The sequence below is a fragment of the Pleurodeles waltl genome, chromosome 4_1 (assembly GCF_031143425.1).
Source record: "Pleurodeles waltl isolate 20211129_DDA chromosome 4_1, aPleWal1.hap1.20221129, whole genome shotgun sequence".
Lineage (NCBI taxonomy): Eukaryota > Metazoa > Chordata > Amphibia > Caudata > Salamandridae > Pleurodeles > Pleurodeles waltl.
The window spans coordinates 359,229,051-359,241,429 of record NC_090442.1 but is presented as its reverse complement, the minus strand read 5'-3'; positions in this window follow the sequence as shown (position 1 = coordinate 359,241,429).

The following is a 12,379-nucleotide window of genomic DNA, read 5'->3' as shown; positions in this document are numbered from 1 at the left end:
GCCCACATGCAGGGTAGCTGGCTGCAATTGTTGACATAATTGACCACAACACGGAACTGGTGAATGGCCTTGCAGTGGTGTCAAAAGGCAAGCTATTTCCTTCAAATGTATGCAGCTTACTGACTGTGCTCAAGTTCCCCCACAACGATCATCATATGATTGTAAGAAGTGCTAGGGAAAAAGAAAATGGAAATGGAAATGATCTCAAACAAGATGGGCAAAGAAGATCAATGCCAGGGAGAAGAATGCCAAGATGACAGATTTTGAACGTTATTGAGTCATGAAGATGAGGAACAAAATCATCAAAGCTGAACGAAAAAAACTCCAAAAGAAGGCTTCCAAAAAGTTTGAGTAAATAAATTGATTCATAAAAAGAATTCTTTAACACTGGTTAATTGGTAAGTGCTATCTTGTTGGGTAAATGTCTAGTGTATCCACTACACCACAGCTGGGCAAAGGAAGCTGAGGTAATGTCTTCATTGATGTTGTGTGTCTGTAAATTTGCCATTGTGATTGTTCCTTGAGCATCTTCATGAGATAACTTTACAAAGTGGAACTGCACAGAAAACACACTTGGATGATTTGTACTTTACAGAAGCTAGTGTTCTGACTTTCTTGTTGATGTAAGGGACCACAGGGGAAGCCCCAAGGTCTCCAGCAGGAGCCAGCATTGCACCCACACGGAGGGAGCTGCTGCAAAAGCAGCTCCCTGTGTTCGGGAGCAATAATTTGAGTCTTTTCCTGCCTGCATGTCTGCAGGCAGGGAAAGAGATGAAATCTCAGCTTCCAGCAAGCGGGAGCATTTTTAAAGCTCCTGCTTGCCGGAAGCGGAGTGTTTGCTTTTCCTTTGTGGGAGCTGTCATTGCTCCCACCAAGCACAAGCAAGCAGCTACTTCCTGAGGGTGGACACCTCAGGTGATAGCGGGAGCCAGCCCTAGGGGGATGGCGGTCCCCAGGGCAAGATATGGCTCCAGAAGAAGGGCCATGTGGCCCGCTCCTTTGATCTTCACAGGCTGGCCCCGGGGAGGTGCTAGTCCCAGGGAACATATATGGTTCAGGAGGAGGGCCACGGCCCCCCTCATGTAGAAAATAATGTTATTGGCACCTGGGTGGTGGTGGTTGCTGGGGGCCGTGGGGTCTGTGCAACCCCCTATATCTTGTTTTAATTGCATCTCCAGGGAGGTGGTGGTCCCAGAGGCTCTGGGTGGTCCACACCACCCACCCCGCATAATTTGTTTTAGCCCCCGGGAGGTGGTGATCCCCAGGGCTCGAGGAGGTCTGTGTGGCCCCACCGCATGTGAAGTGTTGTTGCACCAGGGATTGGGTGGGGCTTCAATACTCCTAGGAGTGCGCCCTGTATGCCCCCTCCATCTATAAAAAAATGCACGCAATGCCCTATTGACCTGGACCATTAATTAAACAGTAAGCATGGTCACCAGTAGGTAGTTATATTTACAACCTAGTTTCCATAGAAAAGTGTTTTTTGACCTAGCTATATCTTTGGCACCACTTGACGAATATTCATGAAATATTTCCCCCAAAAAGTTTCTTTTAGGGTCTTGTTGTGCATGGAAAGTTTCGGGGTGATTCCTCAAGTAATTACTGAGAAAAAGGGTGGGTCAAAAAAAAGGGTGTTCCCATGTTAATTCCCATAGACTATTTAGACCCGCCTGCAGCCTGAACCTCTAGATGGAATTACACTAAATTTGGCTGAAAGGTAGATTTTGGTCATCAGAAGACGCTTTTTTTAATATGGTGTAAATTTGTTCAGTAGTTTAACAAAAATTACAGGAAATCCAAATTTGTATTTATAGGGTCACGACAACTTTGCAAATACTGCCAATCTTGTGCAGAGGTCTGATTGGCTGACAGCACTTCAACCAGGACGTGTTCTCAGCCATTTTGAGACTCTGCTTCAGCAGACTCTCAAAGATGAAGTAAAAAAAAAGAGGGGACGGGACGTTTACCCTAACCCCCTAGCTTTGTACCCAGCTAGGGCAAAAAAACATTTATTTTTTTAATTCACAGTGAAATTTGTGAATATTTTTTTTTTTAAATAATATTATGGATGGGGGCGCATGGGTTCCCACTCTAAGAACTTACTAAAGCCCCTGGGACCACCACCTCCCTGTGGTGAAATGACACACCATGCCACAGGGACCACTACTTCTCTGGGGCAACATAGTAATAAAAAATCCTGCAGACCCCCCACGGCCCTGGGGAGGTGAAATTCAGCAGTTATAGTTAGAGGTATTTCAAGTAATTATACCTAATGCCTGAAGATAACTATAACCTGTGCCTTATTTCTATTTCCTTAGTATAATGTCCCTGTAGCCTTTGCTTTTTTCAGAGATTATACATATATATATATATATATATATATATTTATATATTACTGAAAAAACAAATGTTAAAATGACATTATAAATAGATGAAAATGTCAGTTAAAACTATGTTTTAAACTAGCAAATCCACTAAAATTCATCACGCATAGTTTTCTTCAGTAACCATAACTCGTACCCTAAAGTATCTATAACACCTGTGCCATGCAGACGGTTGTTATCTAAGAATTAATTTCAGATGTCATTAGAGATGTAATCAATGCAGTCACTGAACATGTTACACGTGATATCATATGTGAAGGTACAAGCAGTGCATGGCAAGGGAGCATGTTATAGTTACTTCAGAGCACAAGTTATAGTTATCTGAGGTAACTATAACTGGCGCATTTCATAAGTTATGTTAAAAACGTTATGTTTCAACTGACATTTACATAATATAAAGGCCCTTTTAAGGCTTTTTTCAGTTCATTTTTATGTTTTTTTAACATAAAGTAAGATAATATTACAATTCATAACTATAATGTCACTTTAACCTTTGATTTTCAGTCAATTTCTACATTTTTTTAATGTGAAGTAAGATGTTCATTGCTGTAAGCACCCCAGAGTTGGCCACAAGGCCTGTCTGTGGCCAGACCCTCCACCCAAACCCCTTGGGTGTCAAATAACCTTTCACGCATGGCCTGTGGCTATGCCCTGTGCGATGCCCAATACTCCACCGCATACAGCAGTGGGCCGTGTATAGTACAGGGTTGGGCAGGCTTTGCACCCAACTTCCCACCGACAATCAACCACCTTTTTAAAAATTTTGTTGCACCACAGATCTACAGATCCTCTGTGGTTCTCTAAGGGGGCCAAATGCAGATTAACTGTGTTATTGTTGCACTTTTTTGTTATTTATTAATTGGCTTTTAATATTTCTTTTTAATGATATGTTTATATGGGAAAATTTAATGTAGTAGATGCTTTTCCATTTTTTTCTGACAGGGGGCCCATAGATTGTAAAAATTATGATTTCACTGGCCAGGTCTCAAGTACAAACCTCTTTCATTGTAGGAGTGATTTCATGCCCTGACAAATAATTCAAGAATCTAAATTTTGTTATCCTCAGAGATCACCAGCGATCACCCACACAAGGTTCAAGGAGCACTAATATCAAGAGCCATATTACTACAGATTCCATGTGTTCAATCATAAAACCCTAAGGCCATTAATTGGCATTTAGTTTAAATGTGTAGTTCAGGAAGGAAACCTATGTCCATGTTGATAGCCTTCTAATCCCCAACCTTAGTCTGTGCTGCTGAAGCCTTTCTTAGAGTAAAGACTCTTGTTATGCACATAATCCATGCATTGTCCAGCTGTTACTTAAAGAGTGCCAATAGGCAACAGCTCCAAGGGCAAGTTTCGCATCAATTAGCCTTCACCAAGGATGCTGCTGTCTTGCAAGGCAGCGTATTATAAATGTTAAACTGCTTACCTGTTAGTGAGGTGTACTGATGTTCCAATTTATGGTTCAAACATGTATGGTTCAGACATTATAAGATATCTCCTCTTCCCCCCGAAAATGCACAAAGTTACCAAAGCTACCTTTTAAATTTCTTCCCAAATACTAATACCTAAAATGCACAGAACTACCAAAGCTAATACAATTTTTTGTTCTCACTCACTGTGTGTTTATTGGATACGTTATATTCATCCAGTTCAGTGGGGAGTTCATCAGGCCTGATCAAATGTGAATCAATATTGCCCTTAAATATTAGCACTCTAATTAACTACTGCACACTACAGATCGTGGAGTGAGTGGGTCCCATGTACATGAAGTGACATATCAACTGCATAAAGCAAGAGGTAATGGTAAACCATTGCCCTAGTCCTTGTTTTGTCCATGTTTAAGGGGTTATGTGTGTGACCCCTCTCAAATGTACTGTACCCACAGCAAAGTGCATAGTTCACATATAATGTTGAAATAGCAATGGTCAATTCCCCAGTTGAGTAGCTTGTGCCTTAGTTTTTCCGGGTCAATACAATCAAAAGGTTTTGTTTATTTTATGAAGCTTATATTATGATGCGGTGACACAGGTGCTTCTGTTGGAGCATTTAAAGTGCAGCACATCTTTTTCATCAAGTTAATTATAAGTTACAACAGAGGTGTTTCCTGTAACTTACAATATGCCTCTGGTGAATGAATCACTGTGCTGGTTGTAACCCCTCTGGGGTTGACTACATAGGTCTGTGAATACTAAAACAGATAGCACCCACAGTCAGAAGGTCTGACAGATCCAAAACTCCAACTAAACTCCAACTAATGTGGTCTAAGAGACTGCAACTAATGTGGCACGATTGTCAATGTCCTTAATAGAGGCTCTTAGTAAAGAGGTAAGCATACTAATCATGTCTAATTCTGCAACACGACTTACTGATATATGCTACGTCTGTAACATGACTCACAGATATATTGCTAATTCTGCCACAGAGCTCACTTTTATACAGCTTAGCCACCACTTGCTCACTCAGGGCACTCACAGCAAACCACTGCAGAAGGTCTCACTGCATTATTGGTTTTGAGTCTGCAGGGCGATTATTGTTATGAAAAAGTCTGTTATTGTCCTACCGTCCTCCTTCACCGAAGGTTCAGTAAGAGGCCCAGCACCTAACTGTAATGTAGTGTAGCTTGCAGCAAATGAGTCAAAGAGACATATTTTATCTGGTGTGTGCATTAGTGTTTCACCAGTTTGGTACATACACTAAAATGGGCCTCTAATATCCAAACGCAAACTCCATTGTGTTATAAATTTTGATGTGTGCAGTGTTGTATGCATGTTCCTTAGAAACAGCGGATGCTCTCAGAGGTGTCATAGACCACAGTACAAGAGGACATCTGGTGTCATCCACATATCTTTACAAAAACATATTAATACTAATTCCTCACATTTCTCTTTGACAGCAAGGATGTTACTTACTAACCAAGAAGCCCTGTCTTGATTTTTTTGTCTCTACTCTGTAAGATATGGAGATATTATGTAGATCATTGTGTCATGGGTCCAACCTGTGAATCTTACACAGTGATGCTGGGATGTGTATTTCAGGCCATTTGGATGTTGAGGCTGTGCTGCATTTTGCCACTTTCTTAACCATGCTTTCTGGTTCTTTAAGTGGCCAGAAGGTTGTGTGAGAAGACAATGGTCTCTAGCACATTTGAGAAATATGCTATAGCACACATTGAACCTTCACTGTGTTGACAGTATGTGAGTCTAGTAGTAGGAGTATAGGCTAGTCAATTATGTTTAGCACTCAGTACCGTAAGTACATGGAGGAATGAGTATGGCAGTCTAAATTGCAATGTTTGGCTCAAGCACCTCTTAAGGGACCAACATTATGTGATGGGTGGGTTCCACTTTGAGATGATATGTTGTTAAGACCTGTTCAATGTAATGAGGGTTGTTCTTAGATACCTGTGCCTTTTTGTCAATATAGGGACTGCCATTCATTTATGGCGCTGTGCAGTCTAGTTCTCTTCTTCAAACTGTATGACATTGTATCAGGATTAGGATGTGGTGAGGTGCAGCAAATGTCCCACTATATTTACATCAATGTGCTAGTTGCAACTGTGAAGACACCTTTTATTTACCATGGATGGTAAATGTCTTCACTTTGGTTGAGGAGGGTTGTCCTCTATCGTGTTGTGGTTTTAAGGTTTGTGGTTTTGTGGCACTGTAATGGGCTGATGATCATAATGTACATTTTCTTTTCTTCACATTTTTTCAGTGGTAGTCCATTCAATCTCATTGGCATGTGCAAATTGTGTAGTTTCTAGCTCTTAAAGTGTCATCTAGGTGAATATTTTGGGCCCTATTACAAGTCTAGCAGTCCAAAGACCACCAGACTCACTGTGGAGGTCGGACTGTCTCAAGAGGGACTGATTATGAGTTTGGCGGTCAGAAAATCCTGACTGCCAAATTCCCAATGAGGAGACTGCCACTGTGCTGGCGGGCTCCCCACCAGCCCCATTACAACATTGCCACAGAGCTGACCGCTTGTCAGCCCAGTGGAAATCGTATGGAGAAGTACTCTGTTCCACATAGAGCCAAGTCCAAATAGGGATTGGCCATTTTGCCAGATGCATACAGTCCTGAGGATGGTCACTCCCATTCATTAACATAGGGACCATAACATTGTTATGGAAACTTATGGACACTCTTTTACCTTTATGCTGGGGTACATATGAATGTGCCTGAGCATTCTTTGAGGCATTATTGGAGTTACTGCTGGACACATGTGCGTGCATGCTTCAACTGAAACCCCCTGTTTCAGTAATGAATTAAAAATATGTGAAAATAATTAGATAAATGTTTCTTATAATATGTACTCTAGTATTTATATTGCTATTGATTAGTTGCATCACTTACTCTCTTTGTTCTGCTCTTTTCCAATTTCCTTTCAGAGTAATCTCACCAACTGCTTTAAATAATTAGGTAAGTGTTGGAAATGGCCTCTCTGCAGGGTCACCCCAAACTTTTTTTGCCTTCCTCCTCTTTTTTTCTGACCTCATTTATGCTGGCTTTAGGACTCAGGACACTTTCCCACTGCTAACCAGTGCTAAAGTGCATGTGCTCTCTCCCTAAAAACATGGTAACATTGGCTCATACATAATGGGCATATTTAATTTACTTGTAAGTCCTGCTACACTGCACCTGTGAATTAAATGCTACTAGTGGGCCTGCAGCACTGGTTGTGCCATCCACATAAGTAGCCCCTTCACCATGTCTCAGGCCTGTCATTGCAAGGCCTGTGTGTGTAGTTCACTTCCACTTGGACTTGGCATTTAAAACTACCTGCCAAGCCTTAAACACCCTTTTTTCTACATATAAGTCACCCCTAAGGTAGGCCCTAGGGAACCCAAGGGCAGGGTGCTATGTAGGTAAAAGGCAGGACATGTACATGTGTGTTTTATATGTCCTGGTACTGAAAAACTCCTAAATTCATTTTCCACTACTGTGGGGCCTGCTCCTTTCATAGGGATAGCATTAGGACTATCCTCATATACTGTTTGAGTGGTAGAAGTCAATCAGAAAGGGGTCGCCAGGTCATATTTAGTATGGTCAGAATGTTAATAGGAAATCCTGGTTGGTGAGGTTGGATTTTATATTACTATTTTAGAAATGCCACTTTCAGAAAGTGAGCATTTCTCTGCACTCAAAACCATCTGTGCCTTGCAGCCTGTCTCCAATCAACGTCTGGGCAAGGCTGGTTGACAGATTCCTTGTGCATTTCAACCAATCAATCACAAATACAGGATACTCAGCCACACCTGCACTCACCTGCATACTGAATGGGTATTCCTGGGCTGGAAGGGTGGAGGGCCTTACACATACATTTCAAAGGCTAGTGACCTGCCCTCACACAATGGACTTTCAAACCCCCCTACTGGGACCCTGGCAGACAGACCTGTACTGAAAGGGGACCTTGTGCACTTCAAAACCACTCTTTGAAGTCTCACCCACTTGAAATACATTTTTGGGTAGATAAACTGGGTCCCTGATCCCACCAACTCAGACACTTCTGGACCTGAACCTGGAACCTGTCAAGAGGATCAGGATGGCTGCCCAAAGGACTCATCTGGACTGCTTTGCTGAGAAGGACTGCTGCCCTGCTGTTGCCCTGCTGCCCCTCTGCCCTCTGACCTTGCTGAGAAATGCTCTCCAAGGGCCTGGATTGAGCTTCCTTCCTGTTTTCTGAAGTCTCAGGGACAAAAAGACTTCATCTCTTCAGGAAACTCCTTTTACGCCGAAAATCACAGCACAACCTGCGGGTATGATGCACAGCAGTTTTGCGACTGAGAAATCGCTGCACAAATGAGCCAGAACAATGCAGCCGGACTTCCAAAGTGAAGAATTGACGCAGCACCTGCCTTGCGGCTGGAAATTTGATGCACAGATTGAATTGAATTGAATTGAATTGATTAAATTGAATTGATTGAATTGAATTGCCGGATTGACGCACAGCCGAACAGGAATGATGCGCCCGACTTCCTCATTATAGAATCGACACAGAAAATTCAACGCATCGTCTACCAGATCAACGCAACGCCTGTGACTTCTTCCTGCAATCCCAGGACTTCCCTGCATTGTCCCTGGGTGTCAAAAAGATCCCGGCATCACAGTGAGGAAACAAGACTGCGCACCAGAAATCCCCTTGCTGCATGGAAAGAAACGTTGCATCGTCTGTGCTGCGCTGGAAATTCCGACGCACACCTTATTTATTCACGCATCTCCTCCTCTGCGGTCTCCATGTGTGTTATTTTTTATGCAAACCAGGTATCTTGTGTAAACCACAAGAAAACTGTTGATTTCTAAGATTAAAGACTCTTTTTGATCTTGCAAAAGTGATATCTCAACTTTTGCTTATTGAATCTTTTTCATTTTGACCTTCATTTAAGCAGATATATATCATATATTTTTCTAAACCTGTGTGGTGTATTTTTCTGGTGTTTTCACTATGTTACTGTATGATTTATTGCACAAATACTTTACACATTGCCTTCTAAGTTAAGCCTGACTGCTCAGGTCCAAGCTACTAGAGGGGGTCCACAGGATAATTTGGATTGTATGTGACTTACCCTGACTAGGACTGTGGTCCCTATTTGGACAAGGGTGTACACCTCTGCCAACTAGAGACCCCATTTATAACAATAAGAAATGACTGTGGGGGCTATTGTTTGTTTTGTATTCTGTTACACTAGTTGTCAAGGCGTTATTTGGTTGCCCCTTGTTAGCACCATCTCAATGTGAGTGGGAAATTAAGACCCTGTTAATTTCCACTGCTGAATTACCCTTACCACGGTCCAGGTAATCCACAGGTGGGGTACTAATGGGGATTTGTTGAGGAGTAATTTGGTGGGGGTAGGACAAGTCAGTGAATCAACAGACAATGAAGAGCAACTTGCTTTGCAACAGTTTAAAAATATGCATAAGAAAGCATCAGTTACCACATTATGGGGCATCTTTAAGAGCCTATAGTGCCACCTTAGGACCACCATAGAGTGATTTGTTTTACACTAAGATGGTGCTAAAGTGGCTTTCCTGCTGAACCATATTTACAAAGTGGCATAATGCATGCCTTTCTCCACATTTTGTCTGCTCCAGGACAAATGTATGTAAGGGGACCTTCTGGCACTATACAGCCCGCAACAATGGCGCAGTGAAGTTTAAAAGACTTCTCTGCACCATTTTAGGTGTAATTTTTAGAATCTTTCAGAGAGGTATAAAGTTGCTAGATTTGTGAAATAGCTCACTGTAACTAAGAACATATCATGCCCCTAAGATGTTGCTAGTTCAAAAATGAAATCCATAGAAATCATGTTCCATAGCTGTGCAGGCATTGGTAGGGGTTGTAAAGGGCTTAAGCTCCTGTCACCATAAACCGATTGTTTTTACACCCCCTAGTCACACAGACAAGATCCTACATCAAGGAAACTAAGCTCTTCCTGGAGCTTTTGAAATACGTGGAGTATGATCCAACCACGGAAATGATGCCGTGCCTCAATGTGGAGGCCTTATATATGAGCATCCTGTAGGAGGAGAGCCTGCGGATCGTTACAGACTTCCTGTTATCTCATGATTGGGCAGCCCCCATTCAATGGATCATGCAACTGGCTAATCTGGCACTTACAGAGAACTTCTTTTCTTTTGAAGATCAGATCCACTTACAGGGCCTCAGAATATCCATGGGCAGTACTTTTGCCCAAAGCATAGCTTGTCTTTATGTATGTATGTACGGTGGTTCGAGAAAGAAAACATCTGGGCGCCTCGCGGGAACCGCCATATGGCCGCTCCGCGGTCGAAAGACCGCGGAGGCCATTCAGGCTTTCCCGCTGGGCTGGCGGGCGACCGCCAGAAGGCCGCCCGCCAGCCCAGCGGGAAACCCCTCCCCACGAGGAAGCCGGCTCCGAATGGAGCCGGCGGAGTGGGTATGTGCGACGGGTGCAGTTGCAAGGGTGAGCTGGGAAGAACAGAGATGTCTGTTGGGTACGCAGAAGGTGAGGCGGTGTTTGAGGTATGCCAGCCCTATGTTGTGCAGTGCCATGTAGGTGTGGATAAGGAGTTTGTGTGTGATGTGCTTGACTGGGAGCCAGTGTAGGTCTCTGAGGTGGGAAGAGATGTAGCTGTGTCGGGAGCTGTCCAGGATGAGTCTGGCTGCTGTATTCTGGATTCTTTGTAGTCTTAGTTGTAGTTTCTTGATGATGCCGGCATAGACTGTGTTGCTGTAGTCCAGTTTGCTAGTGACAAGTGCGGGGTGACTTTCTTCCTCATGTCGGAGGGTTGCCACTCGAAAATCTTTAACAGGAGTCCGAGGTATGGAAGCATGATGATGGCACGGCGTTGACTTGGTGGGTCATGGATAGAAAGGAATCCAGGATGATGCCCAGATTGCGTGCATGGTCTGTGGGGGATGGGGCGTTTCCCAGTGCGGTGGCCCACCAGGAGTCATTCCAAGAAAAAGGGGTGGAGCGATTACGAGGATCTCTGTCTTGTCCGCGTTGAGTTTGAGGCAGCTTGCTTCCGTCCATGCTTTTGTGACTGCTTTTAACCCATTGTGGAAATTTCTCTTGGCCTTTTCAGAGTCCTCGGACAGGGAGAGGATCAGTTGGGTATCATCGACTTAGATATAATGCTGTAAAAAGGAGCATGCTCACATCTAATCAGTTGTGCTTCACAAAACCCCTCTTTTAATTTAAAAGGAACACGAGTATCAGAGATAAATTGGTCCATACGAAACCATGTCCAAGGGCAACACAAAGACAGAACACACTGTGGGACCTTCCTACAGTGTTATGGCTATTACCCCTGGGGTAATTGTTTTGTATGTCCCCTCACTAAACACTTGAAAATGCTGGAACTTGGCCTCTTCACACTTTGGGATCAGAGGGCACACACCAACTGTAATAGTTGTAATGTGGTGTATATAATTGAAGGCCCATGTGGTCTCCATTACATTGGAATGACCTCTAGGAACATTTAAATCAGAATCAGTGAACACAGGAGTACAATACGGTGCAAAAGAACAGCAACCAAACTCACCACACATTACATAGAGAAAAATCACAGTGACAAAGATATGTAGTGGTTAGTGATAGAGAAACTCACTTCGCAAGTTGGGTTACTGATAAACCTCTTGAGAAAGAACAGAGGTTGGTCTACAGACTTCAGAATAACCATGTGGGGCTAAATTATATTATCTCATGGGATCAAATGTGCCTTTGGTAGATCCAGTAAGTGCCTGTAAGCTCTAAAAGCACATTACCGTTACACGGAGTAAAATAACTCTCTTTCTCCTTCCAACGATTATTGGAGCTAAGGCACCATGCTGTATTCCGATGGAAGTAGTTCCCTGTCCACCTCCTGTTTGGAGTTTTCTTCCATTCAGCTATACATTTCAATTTGTTTAGGCAATTGCAGTGACATCATACGCAAAGATGACCCATTTCATCACTAACCTATTTTCCAAGCTCACTGAGTTTCACACCCTTTGTGAACATCTCTGTTGACAATTCTCAGTCTTGGATGATTATCTTGCTAAAGGTAAGGTTTTAGTTGTCTTTACACCTTTTCTTAATTGATTTTCTCCTTGAAGCGGCTTACAGAGTATGTTGCTCCCTCACAGAGAGACACACAATTGGTATCTTATACCTATTTATGGACATGCCATGACTGATGATACACTGATGCCTGAGACCACAATTACTACCTCTTTTTGGAATATGGTCCTGGATTACAGGAACTACATTTCACGACATTCTAGGGACACATGATCCCACACGCTCCTCTTGTGTGTAACTGGAGTCTATGACTATGAAAACTATAACTGGTTCTCACACAGGAGCTCAGCATCACATAAACCTTGTTTCCCAGGTGCCTTGGGACATGTGATCACATACGCATTTCTTTTGTCACATGTTAATCCCCGCCGTTAACCCGGTCCAGCTGAGCACATCTTGGGGGACAAATACTTACCCTCAAGCTGCACTCATTTGCACTATAAGC